Genomic DNA, 12,944 nt, shown 5'->3' with positions numbered 1-12,944 from the left:
ACAGAGGAGTTATTCAATGATTCAGTCCCAGCTTCTGGCAGTCAGCAGTTTAGGACACAGTATGGGGTTGCAACCTTGACCATCATGGCTAATAGACACTGGTGTACCTATCCCCTCGGGATGTATCTAATTCTTTTTTTAACCCAGTCACACTTTTGGCCTTCGCAACATCCCCGGCAACAAGTTCCACGGGTTGACTGTGCATCGTGTGAAGGAGTACTTGCCTATTTTTGTTTTAAACTGTCTGCCTATTAATTTCATTGGGTGACCCCTGATTCTTGTGTTATGTGAAGGGGGACGTAACGTTTCCTTATTCACTTTCTCTATATCATTCATGACTCTATAGACCTCTATCATCTTCCCCTTTAGACATCTCTTATTGAAGGTGAACTCTCCCAGTCTTTTTAATCTCTTGTCATATGGAAGCTTTTTCAATATGCCTAATCATTGTCGTTGCCTTTCTCTGAACTTGTTCCAATTCTACTATTTCTTTTTTGAGATAGGGTAACGAGAATTGCATGCAGCATTCAAGGTATGGGCATACCATGGATGTATATAGTAACATTATGATATTTACTGTCTTCTTATCAATCCTGTTCCTAATGATTCCTAACATTTTATCAGTTTTTTTGATTGATGCTGCACACTGAGCAGGTCTTTTCAGAGAACTATACACAAAGACTCCAAAATCTCATTCTTGAGTGGTAACAGCTAATTTAGATCCCATCAATTTGTATGGATAGTCGGGATTACGTTTTCCAATGTGCATTACTTTACATTTATCAAAACTGAATTTCATCTGCCATTTGGTTGCCCAGTTTGTTGTGAAATCCCTTTGTAACTCTTCACAGTCTGCTTTGGACCTAAGTATCTTGAGTAATTTTGTATCATCTGCAAACTTTGCCATCTCACTGTTTACACCTTTTTCAAGATCACTTATGTCTATGTTGAACCGCTCTGGACCCAGTACAGATCACTGGGGGATCCCGCTATTTACCTCACTCCGCTGTGAAAATTGACCATGTATTCCTATCCTTTGTTTCCTATCTTTTAACCAATTACTGCTCTGAGAGAGGACCTCCTCTCTTAACCCATGACTGTTTATTTTGCTTAAGAACCTTTGGTGAGGGACCTAGTCAAAGGCTTTCTGAACATCCAGGTCCACTATATCCATTGGATCACCTATGTCCACATGTTTGTTGACCCCCTCAAAGAATTCTAATAGATTGATGAGGCATAGTTTCCCTTTAGAAAAGCCATGTTGACTCTTCCCCAATATATTATGTTAATTTATGTCTGATAATTCTGTTCTTTACTATAGTTTCAATCTCTTTGCCTGGTCCTGAAGTTAGGTTTACCAATCTGTAATTGCCAGGATGGCATCTAGAGTCTTTTTTAAAAAATCGGCATTATATTAGCTATCTGCCAGTCATCTGGTACAGAGGCTGTTTTAAGCAATATGTTACATATCACAGTTAGTGGTTCTGTAATTTCGTAGTTGAGTTCCTTCAGAACTCTTGAACGAATACCATCTGGTCCTGGTGACTTATTTCTGTTTAATTTATCAATTTGCACCAAAACCTCCTCTATTGACACCTCAGTCTGGGACAGTTCTTCAGATTTGTCACCTAAAAGGAATGGCTTAGCTGTGGAAATCTCCTTCATATCCTCTGCAGTGAAGACTGATGCAAAGTATTCATTTAACTTCACAACAGCCTTATCTCCATTGAGTGCTCCTTTAACACATCAATCGTCCAGTGGCTCCACTGATTGTTTAGGAGGCTTCCTGCATCTAATGAACTTAAAACAATTTTTGCTGTTAGATTTTGTGTCTTTTGTTAGTAGCTCTTCAAATTCTTTTTTGACCTTCCTATTTATACTTTTACACTTGACTTGCCAGAGTTTGTTCCTTTATATTCCTCAGTAGGAGTTGCCATTCAATTTTTAAAAGTTGTCTTTTTGTCTCTAGCCACCTCTTTTACTCTGTTGTTCAGCCATGGTGGCATTTTTTGGGTCTTTTTACTGTTTTTTTTATTTGGGCTATACATATAGTTTGATCCTCTATTATGGTGTTTTAAAAACGTTTCCATGCAGTTTGCAGGCATTTCACTTTTGTGACTGTTCCTTTTAATTAGCTTCCTCACTTTTGTGTAGTTCTCCTTTTTGAAGTTAAATGCTACTGTGGTGGGTTTCTTTGGTATTTTTCTCCCTACAAGGATGTTAAATTTAATTACATTATGGTCACTATTACTGAGTGGTTCAGCTATATTCACCTCTTGGACCAGATCCTGTGTGCCACTTAGGACTAAATCAAGAATTGCCTCTCCCTTTGGGGCCGGGGGCGTTCCATAACTAGCTACTCAACAAAGCAGTCATTAATGTTGTCTAAAAATTTTATCTCTGCATCCCATCCTGAGGTGAAGTTCCCAGACAATATGGTGATAGTTGAAATCCCCCATTATTACTGAGTTTTCTGTTTTTGTAGCCTCTCTCTATTACTGAACATTTCACAATCGCCATCACCATCTTGATGAGGTGATCAATCGTATACTCTTATTGCTATACTCAAGCATAGAATTTCTATCCATAGAGATTCTGTGGTAAAATTTGATTCATTTAAGATTTTTACTATATTTGGCTGTGTGCTCTCTTTCACATGCAGTGCCCCTCCTCCACCTGCATGACCTACTCGGTCATTCCTGTATATTTTGTACCCGGGTATTACCATGTCCCATTGATTACCATCATTCCACCAAATTCCTGTGATGCCTATCATAGCAATATCCTCATTTAATACCAGGTGTTCAAGTTCACCTATCTAAGTATTTTGACTTCTATCATTTGTATAGAAGCACTTACAAAATTTATAAATATTTAGTTGTCTGCCTTCATGTGATGTAACTGAATGGGAATCTTTTTCATTTGACTATTTCTCTTCCCTTCCTACCTGTACTTTATCAATTTCTATCCTCTTTTCTTTATTAGGATATAAATGCTTCCCAGAGGGATGTGCCTATTTGAACTGCGTGTTCTTCTGCACCTGTCAGCTATTAACTATTAATCCTTGAAAATGAATCCATTTTAGAGTTGGAGTAAGGGATGAACAATGACATAGCTCCTTTGTTATAGGTGGGTACATCTAGCATAGAGAATTGTGTGCAGAGAGGCAGTGTGGTGCGCTGGGTAAAACATTGGCTGGGGAGGCCGGGTTCTGTTCCTGCCCGTGCTACTGACCTACTTGGTGACCTTGGTCAGATCACTTCCTGCCTCTTTTTTCCCCTCCCACTCTTTGCTTGTAAGCTCTTCTGGGCAGGAACCGTGTGTCAGTAATGTGCCTAGTACAACAGGGCCCTGATCTCAGATGGGGCATTAAGCTGCTACCATAATGCAAATAATAAAAAATGATCATAATGAATATCTGCAAGTTCTTGGCTGGGCTCATGCCCCGAGTGATCACAATCGATACACATGTGCACCATAGGCCTTTTTCTATTTTCACTCATAAAATATCTGTTGAGTGTCAGGTTGTGTGCTTATAGATGTTTCAGTCCTTGGGATGATTAAAATGGTTTGGTCAAATTAAGGCCAAACAAACTTTTGCTTATCCCTAAAACAAAGCCAAATTAAAAAAAAAAGGGACAGCTTCACCACTGGCTGGCAGGATCTCATCCTGGCGTGTTGAAACCTTTCACAGGGTTATCTGATGGATTCTGAGAACACAATAACTGTCAAGACAGAACCAGATCTGGTGTCCTCTGAGGTTTCAGGGTATTTCATGCATTTTGGGTCTTAAAGGCCAGAGAAGCAGCCAGAGAAGTCTCAAAGGCTACAGATTCAAAACAAGCACTTAGCACTCCCATTTGCCATCACTTTGTGCTATGCTTCTAACTAACATGCCACTATTTTCCCCATCTTCATTAGTCTTTAGGGATTTTCCCATGTAGTTTTCATGATGGAACCTGTGTGATTCAAAGCCAGGACAATCTGTGCAATCCAGTCTCCTAATGATTAAAGAGGTATGATCAAATGTATGGATACACATGGTGCCAGTACTGAGTGCAGGCATGCCAGAGCAAGGTACTGCAGGTATTTTTTTAAGTTTTGAATTGTAATGTGCTTAGAGGCTGGGATTGATGCATACCATCAACCAAGAGAAATGAATAGCTGAGTGTTCACTTTATTCATGGATTTTTAAGGCCAGAAGGGACCATTATGATCATATAGTCTGACCTCCCGCAGAACACAAGCCATAGAATTTCACCAAGTGATTCCTGCCTCAAGCCCATGTCTTCTAGTTAAGCTACAGCGGATCTTTTAGAAGGACATCCAGTCATCACATAAAGACTTCAGGTGATGGAGAATCCCCCACATCCCCAAGTAAATTGTTTGAGTAGTTAATTACCCTCAAAATTACCCTTAAAAATGTGTGCTTTATATTTTATGTCTGTCTCATGGCTGCGTTGTATGCAGTGTTGTTGCAGCCATGTCGGTCCCAAGAGGCAAGGTGGGCAAGGTAACATCTTTTATTGGACCAACTTCTGTTGGTGAGAGAGACAAGCTTTGAAGCTTATAGAGAGCTCTTCTTCAGGTCATGGCTCTGTTGTCCATTTATGTCAATGCAAGGTTGCAGAGCTGTGGTTATTAACTAATAGAACTGGTCAGACTATTTATTTTATTGCAAATAAATTATGTGATTTTGCCCCCTTTTTATCTTCTGTTTGTGAATCATTCACAAACTGATCCTGATTTCTACAAATATATTTGTTATGCCTACGTAGTCACTGAATAGTTTGTGTCTAGATTTTAGTGAATGGGTTATTCACACACTCTTCCCTTTGACTACTTGCTGAGTTGATTTGGTTCCCTAAATCACAAGCTATTGTTAATGCTCTCTGATTGGGCAAATGGAAAATGACCGATGAATATTGAATGAAGGAGAAAAATGAATGATGATTGTTGAATAAAGAACAATGAATGCAACTCTAAGTTCAGTACGAAGTTTTGAACGAATACTTATTTGTGTTACAATGTGTGAAACGTTTGAGACTTACTGTCATAAATAAAAGGGTGCTCAGTTAGGAACCTGCTCTAAACTCAACAGAAGTCAATAGGAGTCTTTCTATTGACTTCAGTGGGCTTTGGATCATCCCTATGAAGACTCACAAATCATAAATGATATGACCCCACAAATACAGCCGAGCAAATTCCCCACACTCATCCACCAATATATTTGCATATCTCTATGTGTGCTGTTTAATTTGCTCTATAAACCAACATCCCCAGTCTGTGTGAGCCTAGAGAGCTGGAGTCAGTCTGACCCTGGGCCATTTTCCATCCAAGACATGTGGACAAGTTTTACTCCTAGTCAGGGGGTGTTGGCAAGGCCCCTCGTCTGAGTTTAGCAGGACCAGTGCCAAGCAGCTTTGGGTGTGTGAGATTGGATTAAGCTCTACAGAAGCTGAGCTGGGGAAGCCCCATTCAGGCTCCACGGCCAAAACCACAGAAATCAGATTCTGATCAGAATAAAACTTTGAAAGAGACTCATCCAGACATAAAGTTTGTTGTTTTGTGTTGGCTTTTTTTTTTTTTTAATAGAAGTTTCCCCTTCCCCACATATTTTCAGAGGCAAATATCTCCAGTAAGCAATTACAGGATTTTCTCCAGCATACAAGCATTTTGTAGTGTGATGTTTTTCATCTGGCATGTCTTTGTTACTTTCATCGTGGGCTGCTGAATAGAAGGCAGACATTACTCAGAATGAGAACGGAGACTGTCTGTGTTCAAGTACTGAAGCTTTATTTAAAATGCATGCCTTGCCAGTGAAGTTTGCATGTGCCTTTCTTTTATACTACAATCCCAGCCCTTCAGATGTGTGTTACAAGGCTGTAATGTTCCACAGATCTGTTTCTTTCCACCAGGCATTAATGTTACATTTTTCACTAACTACGCAATAAACAGTGAGGCACATACATTTGAAACAACTTACCTGTTGGTCTTGTGTGGACTAGAACTCATGTTTCCCCACAAATTCTAGATCTTCAGAGAGAAATAAAAGAGATCATGCACATTTGGAGGCATTTTTTTCATTTTCAAATAAAAGTAAGCGGAGAAACTTTGACGAATAAACCTTTGAAGCAATGCAAGAGAGCTGCCAGTTTTAAAACAGTGACTCTCTTCTTAAGCAGAAAAGCAATATATTAGTATAAAAACATGGGTGCTGTGGTAGTGTAAGGAGCCTTAAACTGGAAAGTAAAAGTGCTGCAGAAAAAAATCAGAAATAAGTCCATGTAATTCAAATGCTTTCAAGCTTGAATCCCGTTCAGACTAAGGCCCTTTTACACTGTGTTGCTGCCAATATAAAGAGGCCTTAAAGTGAGAGTACATATAATGTGTGCCCACTTCAGGGACCCTGATCTATGCCAGATCTATGTAAAAGGGCCTTAGCATACATGAGAATCACTTCCTTTACTTCTTCTGTAATGGAACACATGATAATAGTGCACTGGCCTTAGTGAAATCAATAGAGGCTGTTGGAAAACATTAGTTGCAATTTGATTTGGCAGGATTCTTTCCCTTTTCAGCAGGATCCATTAATGTGTGTCTGGAGACATGTCCCAGGAAATCCCCCATCCCTGTTAATGACACCTCTGGAGACTGATGTAACCATTGACTTGTCTAGGAAAGGGAAAACTAAATGCTAGACTGGGGCTGACGTTCTCTTTCCACCATAGAGATGGCGGGTGGAGGCTGTTTTCTGTTTCTCTTGGAAATTGAAATACTTGACTCTGCTTTTCTTGAGGGGGATGGGGTGGGAAATAATGTCTCACAATAAAATGTCTATCAGAGCCATTTCAACTGAAATGTACAAACCTGACTAGGTTACAGATTCGGGGCCCTATTTTCATCACTCAGACAGCATAAGGCTGCAGCCAACTTGCAGAGAACTAATGCTGTCCTGTTAACTCTCATTATGTGCTCAGTGATTCTTGTATGCAAAGGAGTGCAGAGGGTGTGTTCTAGGGAAGAATTTGTTCCAATCATTCGATGCTTATCTGGTTTATTTTATTTATTTAGATTTGTAGAAATGCTAAAATAAAAGAGCACCTAGTCATACACTTTAGGCACCCTTGAGAGATGGTAGAAAAACATCACAAATAAAAACCTACATGCTACAGTACAACAGTGTTGTAAACTTTCATAGTTTTATGTTGAATCTTAGAATATATAATGTTGTTCTTAAAGTCCCAGCTCCTGGAGTCATGTGATTGCATGAGACTCCCAGCCTTCATTAAAAAACAAATAAGTTTCTAGCCATTGTGGCTGCCAAGAAAAGTCTGATAGTTGAACCATAAAGGTTCACAAAACAGAAGGAAAATTTAAAAGAAAAAACAAGATTTTTTTTAAACCTCATGATCCTTAATCCAGTTTTAAGGTTTTTGAACATTTGAGGTTAAAAATATTGGCACAATTTAATATAACCCATCATGAATGAGCCAGACAATTTGCAAACTCAAATCTTCTTTCTCTCCAACAGTTCACTGCCCTTTTTTTTTCCCCATTCCAAGCCCACTTTCAAATGCCTTGGAGGAAAAATGATCAGCCTTCCAACATGGCCTGTAGGTCATCAGGTTATGGCTATTTTAACCCAGGAGAAAATCAAATTCCTCAGGCACATCACATCCTGCCAGCAGCATCTTCTTGTTTATAGCAGTGGATCTCTAGCCTGAGCAGCTCTGCAGATCTCTACTGTGGCATGACAAGATAGTGCACTGGCCATTTAAAAAAATATCCAGTACATGCTGAGAATTCATCACATGTGTGATGCCTGCAACTGACCCACCACACAGTGTGGTCAACTCAGCTCTCAAGCTGCTTTTCTTGAGAGGTCTTCAAGAAACACCAAGTTTCTGCGGGAAACGATAGTGATTTAACAAATGTCACTGTTCCTTCTGCAATAATAAAGTACCAATAGCCCAATAAGGTATTGGGAACACTTTGCTGGTTGAAGTTCTGTCCTTCTGTTAAGATGTAAGATAAAGGGACTGATCTCTCTTGGAAAATAATGATTCACTGACACCAGTCCTAGGAGCAGGGTTACAAGTACCACTGTGCTGGCCAAATTCCAATGTGGGTGGTGTTTATACTCTGTTAACAGTAAAATTCACCTAGGGCCAGATTTTCAAAGGTATTTAGGCAGCTGAAGCTGCAGGTAGGCACCTAGTGAGATTTTCAGAAGGGCTTAAGAAGGCTAGGGGGTTAAGTCCTACTGAAAACAATAGTAAAGGCCCAGATCCTCAAAAATACTTTGATACTGAACTTCCATTGATTTCAATGGAAGGTAGGCTCCAAAACACCTCTAAAAGCATGAGCCCTTGTGCTTTCCATTTGATAAGGAGGTTCTTTGCTTCCTTCCCTTCACTTGTGTGTTGTGCTGCAAAGCAGACATCATGTCTTACTCTAGAGATGGCTCCATTTCCATGGTGGGGGGAGTGATCCCTATCTAGATACTCTGTAATTTGTTAAGCACAAGGGATTCATAAAAATGAAAGTTATTATTACAACAGAAATTTTCCCACAGTAAAAACAAAACAAAACTGAGTTTCATCCATAAATATATTGCAACTGAACCACTTGTTTCCTCCTTACCTCAGTTAGCCTGTTTTATAACTCAACATTCTGTTCTTCCTTTATGAGGCGTTAGGAGAGTAACACAGACAAGTTGGTCGTTGCCTCTAGGAACTTGGTCCTTGCCCTACCAAACTACTACAGGATTTAGGGACAAACTCTGCCATATGTACATTTCTGCCACTGAGCCAGATTCTTGTCTGTGTTTGGCTTCCACTGAGAGCAGCATGAGGGAGGAGCTGCTGGGGTCCACTTAGAGCTCCCTATTTTCTGCCCCAACTCTAGTGCAGGTTAGCTCAGCTCTAAGTAACACCCGCTGGTAGCAATCCCCCAAGGACTGACCACCTCCTATGCATAGCCAGAGCGTAATGCATTCTGGCCACTCCTAATTCTCATCCCCAGCATTACTTCCATCCCACACCTGATATATCCCCTGCATAAGCAGCTGCAGGAACAGTGGTGTAAAAGTAAGCTATACCATGTCTCTGCTCACTGGGGCTTTGGTAAAGGGTTAGAACTGGACTTCCACTGCCAAAGAATAGAGTGGGTCAGAGACTCTAACCCACTGACTTTAGTTAATGGGAGTTGCATGCTCAGAACTAATGGCAGAGTTTTGACCTTAAGCCTTTTGTTTTGAAAATCTGAAGCTTTGATTCCTGGTTGCAGACATTGCTAATTTAAATATTTGGGCCCAGCAGGGGCAGGAAAATACACCCTGACAAAATTTGTGTTGAAAATGAACCAAAATTTCAATTTCAATCTTCCTGTGTCATGAAAACTGCACCTTTCCCCATACAGATGCAGGCTATGGGAATGAGTAAATGATACAGCCTGTGCCATAAAAACATGTTTCTGACTGCTCGGGCAGTAATACACACTGTCAGCTAGCAACCAGGACAAATCTGTGATTTGCATGTAACAGCCTGTGATGTCCTTTGGTTTGGCAAACTAATATTTCAAGACTGGGAAAGCAGGGAGACTGGTTGGATGACCTGTCCACAATGGAAACACTTTGCCGTTTAGCAGTGGGCAAAATGTATCATGAATCAAAGGGTGGTGGACACAAGTCACTAGGACGTAAGCTGCTGGTACCTAGCGTTCTGGGAAAGTGTGAGCCACAAATGAAATCATTGGCTGATAGCCCTGGAAGAATAATAGTAGACAACTGTAGGTCTTGACATGCTCCTGGATTCCAAGTCAAATCATTGCATAGGGCATGAAAAGCAGTATTTACATAGTGCTGCAGACAACAATCTGAAATTCATTTCTGACAGCATGAGAAATCCACGACTATCAACACAAATGGCAGAGAGGGCCATGGGAGGGAGGATCAAACAGGTGCAGGGTGAGTGGGTACAATAAAACAAACCTCATCTAAGCAGCAAGGACATGTATGAAAGCAAGCCAGGTAGCACTACTAGTTGCGAATACATAGTAATTGATCAGCTGACAGCAAAGTTGTTGGCATTGTCCTGTGTCAGCACAATAAAAAATGTTTACATTTACAAAATCGATTCAATTCACTGGGAGTTGTTCCATTGACTTCAAAGGGCTGTGGATCAGGCCCATGTTGCTTGTCTGTCGCACCCATCATTTTTTCATTTCAGCCTGCAAACCCTACTGCACGTGCCCGAAGGAGCACTTTATACCTCACCATCCTCCCAATCCATTGACTGTGCATCGGAGAACGCATGGCACAGGTAATTTCACCTTATCTGTGCCTCAGTTTCCATTCACCATGCTTGTTTTTCCGGGGCAGTGCTTGGCTGGTGCTCGGCCCCCACACATCAGGGAGCCTGCTGCTCTCCCATTCTGGTTCGTTGCTTTTACGGGATTTTGATCCAGCTGTCCCTTTTTGTCTCCCTATGATGCCGTTCTTCAGAGAAAATGACTCGGTCCTTTGTGGTATGCGAATCTCCTTCTGTCTCTTCTTTTACACAGGTACCCACACGACTTACCTTCGGAGGCTGATTATCGGCTGTGTGAAACCCTCTTGTGTAAAGCTCGTTACTCTCTTTGGATAAGTCCTGTTGAGAGGCAAAAGATTACTGCTTGTATAGGCAAGTCCGCCACTCTGGTGCTCATAGCACCATGAGTACATCATCAGATTAGTCAAATGCCTCTGAAAGGGATTCTTTCTCTAAAGTTCCAGTTATTTCTTGCTCAACTTAGATACTTTTATGGTTGTGCAGAGAGCTTTGACCACACTTGGGATTATGCAAGCTTCCTTGCATAGAGAACTCGTCTATAGCTTCATAGCAACAATGGAATAAGGTGTGGGGTTTAAATATAGGTGTGAGATGTATTTCCCATCAAAGTAACAAAACAAAACTCACCCAATACTGTTTACCTACAATATCAGTAAAGCGATAAGATAATTTCACTAGTGGAAAGCAAACAAATCTAACATGTAAGGAACAAGGTTTAATACACTTTTAAAGATAGAGGGACAGATCCTCAGGGGGTGACTAAATGGATTCATACTGATTTCTACCAGCTGAGGATCTATCCCGGAATGCATTGAATGTTATCTAAAAGCAATATGGTTCAATCACTCTAAATCATTGCTAGCATTAGATTCAAATTAGTAAAATATACATAACGTGCATGTTTTTGGATGACCTATCTTGCGCATATTAGGCTCACTCACTGCATGCCATGTGGCACTCCGACACCCAACCACAAGAGACCCGCTGGAGCATGGAGACAGTACTCAGATAATGATGCAGCCATGTGAAGTGAACTGATAATAAATAGAAGTAGTCAAAAAAATCTGATGAAACAGTTTTCTGTTGGAAAATGCAGCTTCATCAAAATCAAAACATTGTGTGGAAACATGTCCATTTTGACCAAATTCTTAGTGGGAAAAAGTGGAAACTAACTGTTTCAACTTTCATGTTTCATTTTGATGTTCTCATTTTTTAAATGTTTATATTATATTATACATTTTAATATTGTAGTATGTTGTATTTATATAATGTACTTGATATTATCTATATAATATTTTATATTATAATGTTTCAACGTTATCCAATTGCAACATTTTGCTCCTTCCACATTCATTTTTTTCAGAATTTCCATTCCATGAGAAATTTCAAGGTTTTGACTTTTTGCTCTGATTTTGAACCAAAACAATACTGGAGTTTCCCACAGGATGGAAATTCTGGTTTCTGACCAGTCCTAGTAATGAACAATGAAGAACCTCTTCCAACTGCCCACAGAGGGGACATGGCTACAGGTCACCCTGGAATCTATTAAAAAAGGAAGGATCAGGAGGATATTCGGCCAAAATCTTATTTTGGTTCTTTCCCAAAACACACTATTTGTCTCACCCTCCGGTTCTCTTTTTTATCTTAGATGCCCCCATCTTTTGCCAATGTTTCTCGTTAGAAAAAAAGTGAGTTTAAAAAATAACAATAGGAGAGGGAAGAACGTGTAAAGCTTTAGTAGTTGTGCAGACCCCAAGATCTGATGTAAGATGAGACACAAACATGTGCCTCTCCCCCTGATGTTAGTGTGGGTAACCCACACATACCTTAGGACAAATTTTGGCCCAGTAAGTGCAGAGAAGTTAAGGCTGATACCCAATAGTCTTAAGGTAAGAGCCATCTATTAATTTCATTGCCAATTTGTTTATCCAGATACTTACATGGACGCCATCACCATGGTCCTTAAACACCTCACAGACATTAATGAATTAATGAATCACAACAGCTCTGTAAGGTAGGGAAATATTATTATCATTTTACAGATGGGAGACTGAAATCAACGGGTATATTTCAATGGCCATTGGGTCAGGTCCTAAATGACTTGCCCAAAGTCACACAGGGAATCTGTAGCATAGCCAGAAATCTCCTGAATTCTACTGCAGTGCCCTAACCACAAGACCAACCTTAGGTGAAAGCTAGCATATTATGTGCTAGTAAAAGGCAGACACAGACATATTTTTAATCAGGTGTTTTGATGTAGACTCCTTGGATACACATTACAGTTGCAGGGGCAAATTCTGCTCTGAGCCACCTCTGTGCAACCTCATTAAAGTTCATGAAAGTATTAAGTCAATGTGTTTGCAAGGAGGTAATTGAGGGCAGAATTTGACCCACTGTTAATGCAGCCAAAAGTCTAATGAAATGCAGAGCAGTTGTTAAAGCCCCATAGCAGCTAGAAGACACACTTTTCATGAACCGGGCACAAAGTTAGGTGGAGACTTGAGCTGTGTGAAAATATTAACAACAGTCAAACAAAGTTGAGGGTTTTGACCAGAAGTTCAAATGTCACAGTTTTTTCCCATCAAAAGCTTCACACGATGGTGGAAATGG

The sequence above is a fragment of the Emydura macquarii genome, unplaced genomic scaffold (genome assembly GCF_026122565.2).
Source record: "Emydura macquarii macquarii isolate MOO-44397 ecotype Brisbane River unplaced genomic scaffold, CSIRO-AGI_Emac_v2 contig_2676, whole genome shotgun sequence".
Lineage (NCBI taxonomy): Eukaryota > Metazoa > Chordata > Testudines > Chelidae > Emydura > Emydura macquarii.
Note: the sequence above shows the minus strand (reverse complement) of the source record.